Source organism: Pseudopipra pipra, chromosome 1 (assembly GCF_036250125.1).
Source record: "Pseudopipra pipra isolate bDixPip1 chromosome 1, bDixPip1.hap1, whole genome shotgun sequence".
Classification (NCBI taxonomy): domain Eukaryota; kingdom Metazoa; phylum Chordata; class Aves; order Passeriformes; family Pipridae; genus Pseudopipra; species Pseudopipra pipra.
In genome coordinates, this window is record NC_087549.1 from 92,262,802 (window position 1) to 92,283,409 (window position 20,608).

Genomic DNA, 20,608 nt, shown 5'->3' on the forward strand with positions numbered 1-20,608 from the left:
AGTTAAATTGTGCTAAATAGAGTCAGAAAAATTTAAAAAATGGATGATTTTCATATTATTAGTAGACAAAATTTATGTCTATAAGAATCAAGTAATTCTAAAATGCTAACTTATCTGAGCATATATTATAAACTACTATTGTTAGTTATCATTAAGATTGATACAGGACTCTTTGAAGGAGAATATTTTTGTTCTGTATTACATAAATTCTAAACCAAAAACTTGTTGTAGACAAGGAACATTTGACAATATTTCTGGTAAAAATATTTTGAAGAAGTAATTAAATGTATAATTTTGACATTTGGAAAATAAAGAAATAATTATGCCAAGCTTAATCATCAACAACTAAACAAAAATTAAGAACACATTCAGAACTCTTCTTCTGATGAAAAAAATTCAACTGGGAATCTTAACAAATGTGGGGAATCCTCTACTGTATGTAGTACTGTTTGCCTTAATGCCTCTTTTAATTTAGAACAAGTTATTTAATATTGTCCTTCAAAGGCATGGCTTTTTCTAGAGGAAAAGGTAATGTCTTCCTGGATTGTAGAGAGGGGATGAAAGTAAGGGAAGGGAAGAAAGAACAGGGCAGACATCGTGTTCAAGCTCTGACTTCTGCCAGTAGAAACTGGTGATAACAGGCCAAAACCAATTCCCATTGCTTGTGTACCAGTAGGGGTGGAAGTGCTGAAGAAGGCTGTGGTTCTGATGAAGTTTATGAAATCCACAGATACCTAATAAGCCTTATAAGCAACAGTAATTAGTGCTAATAGCTTGCCATAGAAATGCAGCTTATTCATAATCTCTGAAAGTGGGTGGTGGCCACTGTAATCACAGATAAATACTTTTCTGTGATAGGTATGTAGATATATTTCTCTCTACCCATTATGTAAATTTGATGGCTCCCAGTTTTCAGCTGAGTAGTTCAGCTGGCAGTGGGAAATTTTATGTGGGTGGTGGTAAAAATAACCTTTATTCCAATGCAAAGCATACAGGCACACTGAGCATATCCATGACTGTGTCCCTATTTTTCTGCTCCTGCTTTTTATTTAATTTTCATGGGACAGCCTGTCCACAGATACAGAAAGACAGGCTAGATCCTGTAGGCTTGCCCGCAACTATCTACGTTGGTTTTGCCAAGAGTTCATACTTTTTCATATTTCCTCCACACAGCAAATTTTGCTTTAGGCTCCATGACACAGATAAAAATACAAACACAAAAACTGTTTGACTGCTATTGAGATCTCTCTCGTAACACAGTGGCCAAAACCTTGTTAAATCTCTTGCTGATATCGCTGCGGTCTCTCACAGCTAGAGGAAACCGAAAAGCTTGCCACAAGTTCATTTTTTTTGAAGAATTGCATAGTGCACCATGCTCTGTCATGCCAAGGCCTTTCTATAGGTGGAAGATAGGGCTGAGGACGTCAGTTTGAGGAAGCAGCACTGATATTTTTAGGTGGCTTCTTAAAGGATCCAATAAAATGTATAAAACTCAGTAACACACTTACTGGCTATTTTTTCTCTTTTGAATTAGCTGTGCAAATAAGCTTCCAAAAGCAGAAGTTGTGCAACGAAAATAATTATCTCGGGACATTTTTGAAAGGTGAATTTTCTAGTAAGTCTGTCATGCTAATGTGTTTCCTGAAAAGTAGCACCAAGCAGCATCTCAGTAGCCTTTGGAAGAGAGTAGATTTTTAGCTTTTGAAGAAAACACAGCATGTGCAACCACCCTATGTATTCCTTTGTTTGTCCATCTTCCCTCTAAGGATGTTGGACTCACTGCCCAACTTGCAGAGGTTCCTGCCTGACTGCAGGTGACAGAGCTCAGGTCTAATTTATGTTTAGCTGCTGCTGGTCACCCATCAGTGCAGATGTATCACTAGGCTGGTAAGAGCTGGATAGAAGAGGAAGGATGAACGTGGTGACCCTAGCAAGGGGGTAAGGTGTGGTGAGGAGATGGTGGAAAAATGCTGTGGGAGGACACTTGGAGAGAGTTGTGTGTGTGTGATGGAGAAGTTCAGGTATTTTGTGATTAATGATTGCTATGAGGGAGCATAGGGAATACAGCTGTGTTGCACTGGAGGACTCAGGGTCTGTATTACACTGTGGGTGCTAAATGTAGGATATATCTCTGTAGGAAACCAGGCTTCATTAGTCCTGCTATTCCCAGGGTGACTTACAGAACTGCAGGCATGCTTTGACATATGCATGTATACTAACAAGACTTTCTGTGAATGGCTCAATGACTGAGTGCTTTCTTTTGTTCCAAAGACACACTTTCATTTCCACAGAAATTGGAATTATTGAGGGCCTGCTGTGGATAGAAAGCCTGTAATTTATCAGGGAGCTGCACTGGTAGGCATATCTAATCTGCCTAATCCATTGGCATTAGCACTGAACAGACAAAATGCTGAAAACATACATAAGCCCACTGGTGATATAAAAGCGCCTACAGCTAAATAGATTTCTTTTGTTTCTTGAGATTTATAGCTCACATATGTTTGCTATACAATAAACCAAATTCAACTGGATAATATTACTGGAAATTAGTTAAAGCTTTCTATTGACCGTATAAATCATGAGGGCAAAGCTAGATTCCCTTTTATGTGCCTGTAGAATATTGATATAAAAATAGATCTTTCTGTGTTCATATTTCTTCACAATAGTTTAAAAGAATGCGGAGGCAGTAGTTCTACTGAAGCAGATCTTTAAAATTGACAGTGGCATGTATTTGCAACAAAAGGGAAATTCTAGCCTGGGATGCACTACTAAAGTGCCTCAGTTACAGAGTGGGTAGAGGGAATCATCTTTGGTCCTTGTGTGCCACTCCTCTGCTGGTTCCCACTGAATGATTTCAAAAGGATACTTTTTTCTAACATTCACAAATGTAATTGTTTAACAACATTATACTGCACGTTGTAATATAGAGCAAAATAAAAGGAAGGCAGAGGAGTGAATGAGGCCTAGAGAGCAAGCCACAGTCAGTCTGGCAAAGCAAACGAACAAAAGAGGTAAACCGTAGTTTGGTGCACTGTTTGGTGCTCTGGGTCTCAAAGGCATTTATCCTACAAGTGGGCAGTTGGGAACACCACGAACTTCCTTCTCCACCAGCATCCATCTGATTTCAGGTAACAAAGATCCTCATGAAACTGTCTGCTTAAGGTCTAAAGTTATAATGTGTTAAACCCTGTGATAGCTGGTGCTAATTTCACTTTTTTTTCAGACATTATTCACCTTTTACACAATAGTGTGTTTTTCTTCAGTCTACTGGTGCCAGACACTGTCCAGTTACCACAACAACTCTTAGTTTGCACCCTCTCTTTAATTTTTTTTTTTTTTTTTTACTGTGGTATCTTTGACCGAGAGTTCTCCTATGTTGACCATTCCCCTTTTAAGTTAGGGTAAATAATAAATATGACTAGTGTTTTGAAGTGTTCAATATTTATTTTGTTCTTGAAGAGCCACTGAATAACTGGTCAGAGCTGGTTTTCAAGTGACCTCAACATGTTCATTTAGCACTTTGCTCAGATATGTTTTAAAGGAGAGAGGTTACAAGAGCAGAGAGCTCTTTATCACTGTTTTTTTTCCCATTGGGAGGCCTATTGGAAATTCCCACACAGTGCTAGCATGGATTAGTGATTTTGCCTTCGCAGAAGTTGAAAATCTTGTAAGATACCATCAGGTTTGTTTTGTGCATGATATTAAGACAAATAATGCAATTATATGATCTCAGTACATAGTATAAGTACTTGACTAAAGGTTGTCTAATGCCAGAAATGTTGATAACATGCTGTGTGAACCTTTTGACTTTCAGGTTAGACCCTGCTGTCAACTGTTGCTGGTTTTACTGTAGTTTTACCCAATATGGGGCAGTTGTCCTGAGTAGAAGTCTATAAATGTAGAAAAGCCCAGAAAAGGCCGAATAGCTGCAGGGAGCACAAATGGACCATTATGGTGTTCTTGTAGTGGGTGTCAATATGGTGGGAAGGGACTGGAAAAAAAAAATAAAAAAGAGGAGAGCTTGTTCAGTTGGGGCTGGCTGGCAAAACAGATAAGTTGTTCTTACTTGGAGGTGGAGACGGAAATGGAGGAGAACCTCTGGAGCCTATGACATTTCTCAAAGGCAAAAAGCTTTGCCTAAAGTCTAAAAATAGGGCAAGACAATGTTCAAGAGGAGATCCAAAAACATGGCAAGGCAGTGCTCAAGAGGAGATCTGAGCTTTGGTGGAGCAGAGTACCATTCTGCACACACTGGATTTCAATTACCCTGCCAGGTAGTATTGAGAATCTGGACTGGAGATAGGCTTGATAAAGACAGCATTCATGATGATTAAATGGCTCAAATGGACTTTGAAAAGGAGAAATGTGTCTGGCTAAGGACTGGGTTACTTGATCCTTTTCTGATTTTATTAGTAGGGCTTGGAACTTTGTATCTGATGAAAGATGAAGTTCTGTGTGACTTTGCAAGGGAGCTGAGTCAGGGGATCACTAACCCGTCTACCTGGACACTACCAACCCCAGTAACACATAGATACAGAGACAGACAGGCAGAAGCTTTCTAGAACCTGGTCTCTGCATCCTTCTGTGTCTGTGTTTCAGGAAGCTGATCCATACAGAACTGTTCTTCCAGACTGGTCTGTGGAGCACTCCTTGATTTCATGGCATTTAAACAGTTCGTGTTGTTTCTAGCTCCTAACCAAGAGGTAATTCCTCCTAGAATAGTTTCTTCATATCATTTTTCAGGACAATCAGTTACTGAAGCTCCAATTACAAATGCCAGGGAAAGCTCCTCTCAGTTGTGAGTGTCAGCAAAATGGCTTCTTTTATTAAGGTGGCTCCAATTGTGGAGAGAGAATGCATGGCAAAATAGAAACTCCACTAGAAACACCTCCACATTGAAGTGTTGGCAATATCTGTGTCATGATGAAGCAATTTGAGCACCTTACAGATTACTAAAACAGGTTCTTCACAGGCCTGTCTGAAACAGTGAGGATTTTTGAGGGGGAGAGGACAAGTGGGGAAGGGGTTGGTGGCTGAACTAAGAAAAGGTGAAAAGGAGGATTGGAAATCCTTCCAGTAGTTATAATTCAATTAATGACATGCAGGAACTATCAACTTTGTGATAAAATGTTTGAGATCAACTGATGCAGGAGTGTTTCATGTGACTCTTGAATCTGGAAAAGCATTCTGTCCCAATGCATATAAACTGCTTGAAAAAGTTTGTTGCTCTTTTGGGGATTTTTTTTTTTTTTTAAGTGACAAAATGACCAAGTTTGGAAACAGTGAAAGGAAATGTGTGGTTTTGTTGTTAGTGTTTTCAGGCATTAGGTGTTACCATTAACCATCCTGTGGCTGTCCAACTGTCTGTTCAGATCCTGTGCTGGTCTGTAGCTCATGCTGAAAGCCCTCTCTCCCACAGCCCTTCAGTAGGGAGGACCTTTCAGTTCCTCCACAACTCACTGCTACTCCCTTGTCTTCTGTCAGTGATGTCAGCCTTGCTTGTGTTGTTATGAACTTCTATGTGGCCCTGTCTGTAAAAAAGCACCTTGCCTTATTATTCAGAAAATCAACACAAGAGAAACATGTCTTCTTTCAGCTTCTTTACTTCCTCTATGACTTGCACTTGTGGCTAAGCAACAGTGGTAACTAGTTAACATTGGTCAAGAATTGCAGTTATTTATTTTCTTGATGAGGCAGAATGGAGGCTGAAGAGGAAATATCAAATATTCTACTAAATTCATTGTGTACAAAGGTATCTTGTGTCTTCTTGCAGTCACACTTTTCCTTGTTGTTTCATAACTCTTCCTCTGATTCCCTCTGATTGCAGTCCAGGCTATGAGCTCTTTTTGACAGTGTAGATTCCTGCATGCTTGGGTTATGCCTTGCAGGGGGACTGCAGTCTGAAGTAGGGTAGAGAAAATCTATAAGATAAAAACTAACGATACCAGGCTACTTAATTAATTTAGCTCATAGTCTTGCAAAGCACAGCCTGTTATCATTACTTTTAATGGTAGAAATGCTAGCAGTTAGGAATTGTTAAATAGGTGTTACCTGAAGGAGTTGCCTTCTGATAATCCTATGCACACATTAATTGACAAGCATAAAAATATCATGGTCATACATATTACATTTCCAGTAAAACAGGAACTCAGATCATAGAATCATAGAATATGCTGAGTTGAAAGGGACCCAGATGTATATGCTAAAAGAAAAACTGTTGGTTCAACACATTTCACAAGAAAGCCTTTAAGGCAAAACCAAGATGAAGCACACTGGAGCATGTCATATACTTCTACAGACACAAAAAGTCATAAGCTAGTGCCAAATTCACAGTGGGATATTTGAGATTTTGTTGACTGAGGGAACTAACTATTCTGAAGAAAACATAAAGAGATTTTTGACTTTTAGAGTAGATTTAGACAGGTTTCAGACAGGTAGTGCAGGGATGACCAGGCAGGTGGTATTACGAACTGTCTGCCAAAGTCTCTGTGTGGCTGAGATAACAAGACAGAAATGGCATCCATTGAAGGGTCAAAGGGAAGATAGTGGAAAGGTGAAAGGAAGACCACAGGGATAGAATCAGAAAGGTATCCATGGCCCCCCCCCGTGATCCCATGACTCCTCTGCTGGCACTTTGTATTAATTTTTATTAGCATCTAGTATTTAAGCAGTTAAAGTGTATATGACATTTGTCTGTTCTACTTTAGTTAAGCAAGATTGATAGAAGCATGGCACATGTAGACACTTCGTATTGTTTGAATGATCATTTGTATGGTCTTCCAAACAAATATAGTTCATCCCATCAGTGATGTTCTCTAGAAAACTTTTTTTATAGTGACTGACTTTTCATCTTTTGATTCGCATCAGATTTCCCTGTTGAACATTGCTGTTTTGCTGCTTTGTCCTTGAATCTATTTAGCCTGAAAATGCATGGTCTGTAACAAAGTATACAAGACAGCTGCGGCATGTGTTGTATACTTTGTATACAAGTAAGGGGTTTTTGTGGTGTTACAGATTATAAAGTTATGTACTTTTCCAAGGTCAGAGGAAGTTCGTGGCACAGCCTAGAAAAAAATCTAAATCTTTCACCCCTGCTGCAGGTGTTTTTGTTTGTTTGTTTGTTTTGTTTTGTTTTGTGGTTTTTTTTCCTCTTCCATTAAGGAGCAGGAAAGCCTATCACAGAAGTCCTGAAGCTGGTTTCCAGTGGTCAAAACCAGAATGTCAAATGAAAACTTTTCCTCTTTACTTCTTTCTATGTATAAGGAAACAGAAAAGTTGTACTTAGTCACACATCTGAAGAGTACCCAGTAAAGTACATTGATTTTTCCTATGATTTTGTGAAATGATCAGTCTAATCTTTAAAGGTTTGAGTTAAGTCTTCTGCTTAAGCCAACTTCTTAGGGAAATAGAGTTCATGTGGATTACGCTGTTTGTCTGCTGGTACACTTGAAAACTTTTTGAGCCATTGATGTAAAAAAGCAGGCAGTGCTCTCCTGTTGTGTATTTTCTGGTAGCATCCAGTCATAAAACCATCATCACAGATGAGGCTTACTAATCAGTGTGCATGTGGGTCAGTGCAAGCCATAATCTGTTCTGCCCCTGGTCTAGGGGCACTTCCAGAGCTTTGTCAGGGATCTAGGATTATTGTTTTAGTAGTGTTAAGGCATGCAAATCCTTAGAAACCAGGCTTTATTAGTTTTGGCGCTCAACCATTTCTTCACATACAAGTTTGGAGCATAAAATCTGCCAAATTAATAAATCTTCATTCCTGAGGAAAAGGATAGTTTACAATACTTTCTGAATAAGGAAAGTAATTTTCTCATTTACTTTTTTCCAGCAACATACCTGGAAACACTTGTACAAGAATCAAAGTCTTCCTTATTTTAAATTCATCACCTTTTTGTAACCTTTTTTCTATAGAAAAATAAAATTGTTTGGCAGTCGATGGTATAGAGACATCAGAGATCTTGATCATCAGTTTAGGTACACTTTAATGTAAGAGAATCTTTAACCTTGATGCAGTGCCAGTAACAGACTTTATGTGGTCTAAACAGAGTGATGGATGGGCCTCTTGGCCCATAATAGTATTCAAACTCAAAACATCATAGTATGTGGAGTGTTGCACGTTTGAGTTATCCCTAAATGACAAAAGATTTATTGTACACTTGTTGCCAGTTGAAGGAGGCTGAAGTAACTTCTCTGTTTCCCGGAAAGAAAATCAAAGAACGAAAGCAGATTATTGGAATTTTTCCTTCACTGTCACTATCTCCATTCCCGTCATACTCTGCTATGTTTAGTGGAGATTAACTACAACAGAACATTCATCTGATTTCTTGTAAAACATTAATTTTATCTATTCTTCCTAGTGATTCACTGGAAAAAGATTTCCCACAGTCAACACATACCCACTCAGGTCACAAAAACAGAAATGATATCAATAAGGACAAAGGAAGTTGTTATTTTAGTTTTTGAACAGTCTTGATTCATACTTCCTATCATTTTGTTTGGGGGGAGATAAACCACTGTTCCTAAATAAACAATTAAACAGAACTGCCAGAAACTCTTGAAATCCTTAACCCAGTATTATCAGGAATAAATCCATAGTGGGAATAAGTTATGTTCTCCTGCTGTCCAAATTCTGTTTCCATGCACAAAGTTTGAGTGTGATATATCACATCATGACCTGACGATTTTTTTTAACCCAAAGATGAGAAACCATTATTGTAAACACTGTTTTTGTGGCATAGTGTGATGATCACCATATTTCAAAAGGATCTCAGATGGAGGTTCTTGGTTCTTACCAAGTAGTGCTGGATAATTTCTCTGAGGTTTGCTCAGTAGGAAGCAGCCTGTCTGTTCCAGTTTTTCCAGAGAGAGGCGTTTTTTGCTGCTTTCACAGCTGAGACCTGTGGCAGCTTGCTTCCTGGGGCACCCAGAGACTGGTGAGATGTTTGTGATCACCAACAGGGATGCTGGGGATGCTACATGCCTGGATTCTGACACCGAGTTTGCTCTCTGCAAGGCTACTGGGAAGTCCCATTTGTAATTTTTTTATGTTGTTTAAAAAGCTATGAAAAGCTAAAAGGTTTTTTAAGAGCTGGTCTTAGAAAGAAAGAAATCAATTAGCAAAATTGATATAGCTTTTCTCTTTTTCTTTTAATGTTTTTTCATGCAATGTTAAAAATATTGTGTAGTATATATGATTTTTCCTCCTTTTCACTTCCTTTTTTTTTCCCACATAACAAATGTACTCTATGCATAAACCAAAAACACAGAGACAGGAGATTGTTATGCCCACTCTTTTCATGCTCTCAGTTTCATATTCAGGACAGTCAAATGGTTTCCCTGCCTTTGGCCCCTGTTAGAATCATGGAATATTTTGGGTTGGAAGGGACATTTAAGGGTCATCTAGTACAACTCCCCTGTGATGAGCAGGGACATCTTCAACTGGATCAGATTGCTCAGAGCCATGTCCAACCTGACCTTGAATGTTTGCAGGGATGGGGCACTATGCTAGGCAACATGTTCCAGTTTTACCACCCTCATCGTAAAAAAACTTATTCCTAATATCTAATCTTAATGGATGCTCCTTCAGTTTAAAGCCATTAGTCCTTGTCCTGTCACTACATGACTTTGTAAAAAGTCCCTCTCCAGCTCTTTTGTAGGTCCCTTTCAGGTACTGGAAGCTGCTATAAGGTCTCCCAGGAGGCTTCTCTCTTCCAGGCTGAACAATCCCAACTCTCTCAGCCTGTCTTCATGGAAGGGGTGCTCCAGCCCTCTGAGCGTCTTCGTGTCCCTCCTCTGGACTTGCTTCAGCAGGTCCATGGCCTTCTTGTGTTTGAGGCCCTAGAGATGGATGCACTACTTTAGGTGGGGTCTCATGAGAGTAGAGGACGGGGGACAGAATCACCTCCTTCAACCTGCTAGCCACGCTTCTTGTTATGTAGCCCAGAACGCAGTTGGTTTTCTGGGCTGAAAGTGCACATTGCTGGTTCATGCCCAGCCTTTCATCCACCAAACCTTCCTTAAACTTCATGTTAAATTCCTTCTTAAATTTCATGTTCTCTCATACCTCCTTGGCAGATCTCAAGATCCTGCAGTCTTGAAGAAGTTTCTTCCCATCTGCCTTCTGAAGGTGGGAGCTGACCTAACTTTGGTCATATGGTGCAAGTAGGCCAGTTTTTTCTCCTCTTTCTCTTCTTCTACAACGCAGCATTCTGGGATATTGTTTTTTCCCTAGATTTGTAAATTGCAATCATATAGACAGTTATCCGAAGGACAATGTAAGGAGAAATTTAAATATTTACTCATAGTCAGAGTTCACTGAACACATTTTCTTCAGCTTGAATTTATACACCCTAGTAAGATAGATAGAATTAGTAAGAAAGATAGAACTCATGGAAACTACAAATTCAGAGTTCACACTTCAAAGCTTTGTTTATATTGTGTAATGCAAAGTGATTCTCTGTGGGAACAAATTTATTGATGCATTTTTCCCCGACGATGTTTTCTCATATCCCAGAAAATACATATGTATGTATAAAATCAAAAGTTGGGATGATATACCCAGATCTGTTTAAATTTCTTCCTGAGAAATACAGGGTAGTTAAATGGAGCCAATGGATTTTCAGAGATGAAGTCGTGCTTAATGAAAAGATGAGTTTGCTTGTAATTTCTTCAATGACTGCAGATAGTACTGAGGTAGAAAATAATATTTGGTTGGATGTTGTCAGTGTTTGGAAAAGCAGAGGTTTTGGTATGTCTCTTGCCCTTCTGCCCCTGTTTAGTCTTGTAAAACTCATGTTTCTTTTCCTAGAGATTCTCTCTGCCCAAATGGATATACCTAGTTTTATAAGAAACTTAAAAAAATTACTAGGTAAAAAGCACATATTTTTAATTGTTACCTGGCACCTGAATGTAACAGAATGTGTCTCTAATCAGACACAAAAATAAACAACATGAAGTTAAAACTTCCCTAATTACTCCAGTGCAACTGAATAAATCCTTACGTCACTTTTAGCAAGCAAGCAATGTGCTTGTCTTTGAGTTCCCACTACACTAATTTTGGGATCGTTGAATTTAACTACTGCTTGCTGGGTAGTGCATGTTAAAGATGTCCTTTCAAGGAGATTATTTTAATTGCTGCCTTCTCTACTCTGAGCAGAGGAGGAAGAAAATTTTTATCCCTATCCTAACAAGGGATCAGAATGTGAAGCAATCATGGATTTTGTTACTACAGCTGTGATATGATAAGAGCACTGCCAGCAAACAGTTGCACGTGTTTTAACACGTTGCTGCTTCTCATCTGGGAGGTGGTACTGTGTCCTTGTTCGATGCTGCCGTTGCAAATGTGTCCAGCAGGGAGAAAGTGGGCTCACTCAAACAGCCCTAATGTGGCAGAGGCTGAAATCCCTAAAAACTATTAGCTGAGATTATCTAACCACATTATTAAATTTCATAGGGAGAAAAGTGGATCTGGACAAAACTTTCACATCTGGCCTCACCATAAATGGATGAAATGTAAACTAGGATAGGGAGAAGAGACTATAAGGAGGAGGGGAATGGTATGGGGACCCTCCCTAGAAGTTGAGTAAGGAGAGGGATGCTGGGAGAGAGGAACAAGTTCCTGGTTTTCCTATATGGGTATGTTTCAATTCCATTATTTCCCTGCATAGCCAATCCATTGGAGTAACCTCTCTCAACTTGGAAATTATTTCTCATCCTAAATTAATCAAAGGGTAAGTGTGTCATACCTAAATACTAAGGAAGAGGTATGAATCAAAGATATGCTTTAGCTCCTCACCTTGGTCCTGCCTGCCAGATGCCTATGAAAGTCCTATTGTTGGGTTTTATAGCCATAAAATTAGGAGCCTCAACTTTGTCTCATTTCTGACTTGCCCATCCCTGACTTCTGAAGTTAGTTAAAACAGGAAGGTCTGGGCTGAAATGTATTATTAGGTAACCCCCTCTTTTCACCCTCCCCTCCAAATTTTAGCTGTCTTTTAAGCCAGTAGATAGAACTATCACCTAGGAGACTGGCTTGGGTTGGAAGGAATAAAGCCCTCTCTTAATATTTCTGAGAAAAAGGCAGTTAAGACCTCGAAGCAGGACAGAAAAAGCAGAATTAGAGACATGAAAATAGTGTGCACATTTTTATCTCATGACAAGGACAGGTGAGTGACCTCCTCTGTTACAGAGAGAGCTTCCTGTGTTGGCTGCCAGGATGGTTTTGCTCTCTCAGTTTTTAAACTGATGGCAATTCTGATGTCTGAAATCACTTTGCTTCTAGGTACATTACCAAAACACTTGGTTAAAAGTCAACAGAATGTGTCACTTTTTGGCACACAGTCAATAGGAAAAAAAGTATCCATGTATAACTGAAAGTCTGTGACATGCTCTGAGGTTAACTGTGAATACAGTTAATAGAAAATAAATTAATTGAACTGAGCCTTAGGTTTTCCCTATGCAATCATGCAATCTTTATACAATTTTGTTAAGAATGTATGCTGACTTTAAGAGAAAGCAGGAGAAGTGGACAACTTTAGTGTCTCCTCTTTCACATGTATTTAATATGTTTCCCTCAATGCTACTTTATAAGTTACTATTTTTGCAGCTAGAAAGTCTCATCTGTTACCCGATGGTCATAAGAACTGAGCGACTCCACTTCTGTACGTGTAACACATGAACATGAGAGCAAAACAACCTGTTTGGTTTTATTTTATTTTTTTTGTCATCAATTCATGACATTGGGGGAAGCTACATGTGCTATCCGTCTGGGGAACTGGACCTGCTGACACAGGTCCTCTGAGCCTGAGAGGTGTCCTGCAACCTCTGCTGCCGTGTCACTAGAAGCAGCACCACCACATCATTGATGATCACTTTGTGAACTGATGGCTGGCAGGTCTCATGTCACAGGAGGAGGTCAAGGGGGATTGCGACAGAAACCTTCCTCTTCCTTGTGTTTTGAGTGCAGAGAGGTGGCTAAGGACATGTCCTGGTCTGAAGGTGCTGCGCTGGCTGCCCCTGGGATAGATGTCTGATGTTCAGTGGCAGTTCATCAACATCTTTTTTGTGGCAGACTCATAGCAACTTGGCTCTTTTTCTTTTTGCAGGCTGGTTCTTTGCACACTTAGTGAACAGGCAGGAGTTTGCAAAAGCAAAAAATTTGTGTAGAGCAATTACAGAGCTGTTTGGTTGCTGGTGGCTAAGTGCCCACTCCTGGTGACATTGCTAGTAGAGCTCTGTCACCAGCAAGTTTTGCTACAGGGGCAAATACACCTCTTAATGCTTTCAGGTTCCAAGAAGACAAGTTGCACTGGAACTCCAGCAACATACTGTCAAAATCATCTGCACTGATCTTTAAGATGAGATTTCTAAGCGCCTGAAACCTACCCACTGGGGTAGAAGGCTGTTTTCTCACTGTTTTCTGGTGAGACTCTATTTTTTTTAATCCTCTAGCACAGTTCTGTATGGATCAAATACCAAAAGCTAGTTCACAGTATAAACAATACATGAAAAAATATGAAAAGAGAAGAAATACAGAGTTTTATGGAAGCCATTATGTTTTGTTTAGAGATGGTGTGCTGTGCCAATAAAGTTTAATGAATATTGCATTTTGCCTTGTTCATAGAGCAGGATGAGTGTAAGTCACCTACCACACACATTTTGAGATCGTAATCATTATACATGTTCAGTAGACAGTGTGCCATCCCACTCCCTTTTTCACTGTAAAATAAAAAGCTCTTTGGATTTGTACCTACTGTTCTTTCAAAATAATTTAACTTGACTTATTTTACTCCAATAGAAAACACCTTGTAATAAAGTTTTATGTTTTAGGTAAAGGAAATAATGAAGATCTCAAACCTAGTGTCAGTGAGTGACTTGCATACTAAGTCAGAACTGTAGAACAATAGGGTTATTCAAACAGGGAAAAACGTGATGCTGATTTTCTTGTAGCTAATACTGAGTAAATCTTGTCTGCATGCAAAATATTACATAGCTCTGTATTTTTTGCATTGACATCTGATTTCTAGCATTCTGTGATTGTATAAATAAATACATATATTGAATAAAGATTCCTTTTTTAAAACATCTGGTTTATGAAGGTACCACAGATGACTTTTGATGGTGTAATCCTCCTTTAAAACAGTTCCCATTGAATAGAACTATTAATAGTCCATGACATCAGGGGCATCATACTTGTAACTTCAGAAAATATATGTATACTCACTGTGCAAAACCCCTTCCTGTTTTGTTTTCAGCATTGGTTATGTTACCCATTAGTATCTATTTTTGTTGTGAAACTCTGTCTCTTACATATCCAAATATTTTTTTCCTATAAGGAAATGGATATTTTGCATGTACAGTAAGTGAAGTGGATAAAGACTCATTTTTCTTAGTTAGCCTCTGGTTTTAGAAAGCTTGTTACAAAACCTCGTTTTATATTACACCTCTGGATAGCAATTACTTTTCAGGATATTTGTTTTTTATTAGTTGAAAACTGAAACAGAGTAGTGAAAATTTCTTTTTTTCCCCTCACAAGCTAATCCTAATTCTTTATATAGAGTTATAATGAAACTGTTATAGACTAACTCGGTGTTTTTATTGCTGCTAATGGTATTTTGTTTGTAAGATATGAGACATCTTTTTAGTGGTCATGCTATTACTTTTTTACCCCCTTCTGTCATAAACTAATGAGTAATTTTAGTTAATGCAGACTGGCTTAGTCATTTTGTAAGTATTTCAAGCTGCTGCAAGAATGACACAGCAATGTTAGTAATTAACTATGCCAGCCTTTATTTGTATTCTGACTAGTAACTCAACTAAAAGTTCCCAGTGATGCTGCATTTCGCTATGTATCATCTCCAAGGCTCAGCCATTCCCCCAGCCCTGGAGATATAAAGGCTTCAGTTGAGAGTGTCCAAAAGATTAATTGGACCCTCTCAGTTTTGTGTTTATGTCACTGCTACTGAAGAAAAGAGCAAACGGGGAGGACTTAGCTTGTGCCTTGTCTGGCACTGTGTGACATTCTGAAGTTGTATTTTTTTTATTTGTGACTCAAAAAGGAAACCAATCAATCTGGGTTAAGAAATTCAGGGATTTGGGCTGGGTAGCAATTCTAGCATGGCTCATAATAGTTCATAAAATTAGCTTGGCAAGAAGATGTGCTTCTGTGAAACTGTGAAGTACCTGGGCTCGAGGTAGAGCTGGAAGAGAAATCATTTTGACAGAAGAGCTTGTAACAGTCCAGCTCACATCTTCAGGTGATGGCAATGAAAAGAACCATCAGTATTGATCATCTCAAGTCCTTATAGCCTGAACTCTTGCGCAGTGCAACGTCACCTTCAGCTCCTCTTTGCTGTTGAGATCCTGGGTAAGCACAGAAGCAAGGACAAATACAGAAGAGAAGATGAAAGCAGAGGTATAGCCAGCTGTCCACAGAACATCAGTAAGTGATTGTCCTACATGTAAATCCTCGGATCACAGTTTAGGATTTGATACTGAAGAAGTGGAATGCTTGGAATGAGCACATCTTAACATTTCCAAATAATTAAATCTCTTGGGAAACATTAATCATATTTCTCACCAATTTTGTAATGTTTAAGGGAAATTAATTTTACTGTAAGCAGTTTGCACATTTGTGCAATCACATTATAACTTTCATGCATAGAGATACCTACTAGATAATGGGATAAAAATATCATGGGATGTTTGCAGCTGATGTGTCCGGAATTGGTCTGCATTTTAATGTACTAATCTAGTTTTCATAGTTTGAAAAAACAGACCCCCAGATACAAGCTGGCCTCATCATTTATCTGAAGGAAAGATGATTAACCTTTGTTTGCAGCTCTATCTCGACTGCTGGAGGTTACTTCAGTGAAGCTTGGTTTTGCTTTTTTGTGCCATCAAGGAGTAAATACCAAACCAGATGCTATTTTTGCTGCTCTGCTACTGGCTGCTGCCCTGCTCTACTTCTGAATCTACTGCCCTGCCATTTTCCCCACACCTGCATAAATTACTTGATTTTCCTCTTCCTCACTCTCTCACTACTCTCCTTGAGATAATTGTCCCTTTTCTGTTCAAGTGCTGTGTTGCTGAGCACAGGGGCTGAGAGAAGGAAGATTTTTCTTGTTGAGCTTTGTGGCCTAAAAAGTACTTGTGTGATGGAGGTAGAGTAGCAAAGGTAGCAGCAGCAGGAAGAAAATATAGGAACTGAAACTGAGGGGAACTATTGAAAAGAGTAGTGATAGAAGCTCAAGATATTTCATACTAGGTTAAAATTCTAATCACTGAAGGAGAATCCTTTTCTAACCATGAAGTTTTACAAAGAATTCCACATTTTCATTACTGTTCTGCATACTGAAAAATAGCTCTGAGCCCTAGGTGTTTCTGGAGTACCGTCTAGGATTGGTCACTGCCGAGGATATGAGTCTGCTTCTGCTGGGAAATACTCTGCTAACTCAAGTGGCAATATATGTGACATGGCTCTAATTTGCCTAATATTGTTGTAAAACTATTGATGAACACTGTAGGGATCAACGTGATTCCACATGTTTGAACAGCTACATTTTTTCTGGTGATTATTCCCTCCCCCTCTAAATATAAAATTATATGTAACACTCAAAGTTAAATAGATTGATTTTAAATTTGTACTTATTCCGAGAGGAAAAGAGTATATGATGGTAATTCAAGCAAAGCTGTAGTGTATAGGTATAAGGAGACTGAATTAAAGTTGCACAAGATTTCTGCCTTTTTCTTAAGTTACTCTGATGCAGTATAATTGGCTGAAAATAACTAGAAACTCAGCTGTGAGCTTCTATACACCCCAGAAGAAATGCCTATATATCTAAGTACTGAAGGCAAAACACCAGCAATAATTGCATGAACTACAAAGTAAACTGATTTCATCATAAAGAGAAAATTATAGATTAGCATCTGTACTTCCCCCCCCCCCTCTGTTTTTCTGCACACTCTGCACTTCTTATCTGTGGGTGCGGTGCATTTCCTACAGCAGGAAAAGTTCTTGAGGGTTTGATGTGATGTGTCTCAATAATACCTTCTGCTGCTCAGCTGCTGTGAATCACACCCTTAAGTTTGGAGTACAGAACTGCAGAATTCCCAGTCCCTCTTGCACACAAGCCCAGCTTAAAGAGTGAAATTTTTGTATGGACAGAATTAAGCATTCAGATTTGAAATTACACTGATACTTGACTTGTGAGTTAGATTTTTTTGCTCCCTTCCCCTCCAACATGAAGAAATCACTTTTCTTTTAGATGACATTTTTCACAAGCAGAAGCCAGCAATATTTCAGACATCATCTGCCAGTAGGGCAGCTGCTATGCAAACTGCTACCCTAAAACAGGTTAATTTGGGAGGGTTTTTTTATGAGTGTCACATCTAATGCCTTGCTCCTTTCAGTTTTACCTTCTCAGAGCTCAGATGGGAGTTGTGATTAAAAGCAGCACAGATACCCAAATCAGGACGTAGGGTGTGCATTGGCTGGCTGACAGGGTTTAAGTAATCACCTGCAGTTGAATTGAGTCTCGGATGGGAAGTAGGAAGTGCTGTACTCAAGCTTCCTGTATAAATAAATGCAGCTTTCCCACAGCTACTGCATGCAAGCTGTGACGTGCTTTTAAGATATAATGGCAGCATGCCCTAATAGCAGGGAGGGGATGATTTATCAGGGTGGCAAAGGGGCTGAGAGACAAGTCCTGCTGCAGTCCTAAAAAGTGTACAGCTGTCAGATACCCAGAGAAGAGGAAGGGCGTGTGAGAGCAATCTGCCTCTGCTCCTCATTGCAAGCTTCAGGGATTTGTGACACCGTGGTTCTTGGGAACGCTGGAGTCTGAGTGCAGCTACTGAAAAGTCACACAGCTAGCAGTGAATGCTACTCTCCTTTCAAGGTATGTTGGAATACAGCTTTCTGTCTATTTTTTCCTTAAAAGCAAAGGATACCCTAAAAGAACAGAAGGCCAGCATTTGCTTCTAATGGAAGAAAGTAGAAAAGGCATTTAAAAAAAAAAAAGGAGTAAGGACTAGAATGATTAAACAGCTAAAATAAATGTTATTTGTGGTTTGTCTAAAATCAGACTGTGTGGTGCTTAGAGCTAAGGCAAAAGGAAATCCTGGAGTTGTGACTATTAAAGGCACAGAAAATAAATAGGCATCAAGTACAGCCCAAAAGGCTGAAATTACTTTTGTCAGTGTAACTTTTAAAGAAATATCTGTATGGAGTGTTTGAAAATGCTGCAGTATTAGGACATATCTTGTGGAAGGCAATTGCTAAAATGGCATATTGTCAGCATGTTTTAGTTTAAATACAAGAACTCATTTCATACTGAAAAAATACCTGATTAACCTGGAGGAAGCCTGAGTTTAAAACACAGAGGTTTCCTCCTGGTCTAAAGGCATTTCTTCTGCCACAGTCTTATACAGCTGGTATCAGGGAGGAAAAAATATGTTGATCTGTATTGTAAATGTTAACATACACTTCTAATTTGTATTAACTTCTAATCTACTCAGGGTTTAGGGTTATTTGGTTTATGTAAGCACATATAAAATATACAATACTTTTTTTCTAGTTTGCATTTTTAAATTCTTTTTTACACTGAAGATAACCAATTGCATTTACTGTATGTTTCTAATACTTTCTCATCATAAGACTTTCTCAGTGCAAAGCTGCTTTGGTAATGAAGATGTTTCAGTCTAGTTTATTATAAAGCTCTGTATCTTCTCTAATACAAAGCACTCTGCTTCCTAACTGTATAGAGCAATATCAAATATCTTCCTTCACAGAGCGCTGTAAGTTGTAAAATATTTAGAATTACTATAGTTAAGGAAGCACTGCAGGGTGACTTCCTATCCTCTTGGTAAACAGACACTGAATGCTTTTAAGAAGCAAATTTTAGCAGAGAGACAGGCCATGACTGAAATACCCCATGCAGCTTTCCAACTGACTGTGAGCAGGCAAAGCAACATGATATGTTTGGCTACCCTCAGCCTGAAGGGCAAGTGCTCCCAGTTAAGGGCAGGCACTGGATTTGGGATTCCAATATTTGTGGAAGCAGAAATTTCAAAACTCTGTCCTTAAATATTTTTCAAAACAAATATATTGTCTTGATTCTTGTCCTGTATAGGACTTGTCTGTGCCTGAATGTGAGTGGGTGTCTGGCTTGTTGCCATAGCATGAAAGCAGTTGAAACCCTTCCCTCAATGAACATAAGCTATGTTGGAGAAAATACGGCACATTGATAAGGGGATGGCTGCAGTTATGCTGCTGGAGTAATGCTTTAGATTATGGATTGAGAAGTGTGTGTTTGCAGAGTGTCTAAAACTGTGGTAAAGTGGAAGGTATTCTTTCAAAATAAACCGGAGCTATTCCAGAGCCAAGCCAGTATGATGAGAATTAGATTCCTTTTCTCCAATGCATCTTACTGTCTGATGGGGATATTTAACATAAAGTCCTGTCTGCTCATACAAGGACACAGAAACCTCCCTAGGCTTCATGTGGGAATAGCATTTGTCAACCTGGTGTAGTTTCTGTTTGCCACTCTGAAATATATTCTGCAAGCACCTCACTTCTGGTCGTGGGCTTCTTTCCCGTAGATGGTGACATTTTGGTGATTTTGTTTGTGTGACAGTACACTTTGGGGCAAAATTAGTAATATAAATAGCAAACAATATTGAGTTGTTCCACTCTAGCTAGGTTCTTGGATTACACTATATTCTCTAAATGCTTCATAAGCTTCGTAGAAATAAAACAACGGTGTGGAAGTGGTTGTCTGGCTTTTCCCTTCTGGTGGAGAAGAAAACATGTACTTGTCCTTATTATCATTGTAAGTTTAAAATGCAACTGTGAGAAGCAGCAAGTCACTTCATAGGGAAACAAGCATTGCTACTGCTTAACCCAGTTTGCAGTTCATTAGTATGCCTCTGATAATATCTATGGTGTCAGTCTGAGTCCTGTGCCTGCAGTTTACCGTGTCCAGACCTTTCAGTGCCTTTTAGTGGTGAGACCTAGTGGAGTGTATTGCTTTGATATAGCTCAAAAGAACTGTTACAGACTTGCTGTTCCTCTTCTGAGAGGGGAGTTTTCTTGAATGTGTCTGAAACTACACAGTGCCTATAGATTGTATATTCCAGATCCATAAATATCTCCTAGGCTAGTAGTACTGTGATATCTGAGACCATAATTACAGCTCTGGGCTCATGGATATCACAGGCACATATGAACAAAATACTGTGGCAGGCTGCCAGCGTTCTGTAAACTGAGTCCACCGGACCTCCTTGCGTATCCTAAAGCAGACATTGCCTTCAGCTTCATGAGGCTGAAAGTGGTTCTAGGTGTGAGCTCTTCTTCTGGATGCTCTCCTGGAGGTGATTACAGTTCTCTCCTCTCCTTCTGGCTTCTCCATGCCAAAGTGCAGCCCTGTGTAATGCACTTCACAAATTCTCCTCGTTACCCAATAGCCATGAATAACCTTACATTCATTCCATCTTAAAATTAATCTTCTTTTTGTTTGCAAAGAGAAACACTAAACAAAACAAAAAAGAACGGATCCAAAGAGAAAGATAGCAATGATACTAAGCTCAGCCTCTAGCATTT

The 20,608-nt window shown here is 39.1% G+C and overlaps 1 protein-coding gene across 8 annotated transcripts in view; it reads left to right on the forward strand.

Annotated features, from left to right (window-relative positions):
- Nucleotides 1-20,608, forward strand: part of LOC135419237 (E3 ubiquitin-protein ligase RNF144B) — an 88,749-nt gene that overhangs the window by 23,753 nt on the left and 44,388 nt on the right. Inside the window, exon 2 of one of the 8 annotated variants that reach the window (XM_064665539.1) lies at nt 13,295-13,429. The exons of 4 other annotated variants lie outside the window; for them this stretch is intronic. The gene's annotated coding sequence lies outside the window, so the exon portion shown is untranslated. Of the gene's footprint in view, nt 1-13,294; nt 13,430-15,109; nt 15,449-16,664; nt 17,907-20,608 lie in introns of those variants that run through there. 3 more of the 8 variants (XM_064665522.1, XM_064665549.1, XM_064665515.1) reach the window with 3 other exon arrangements.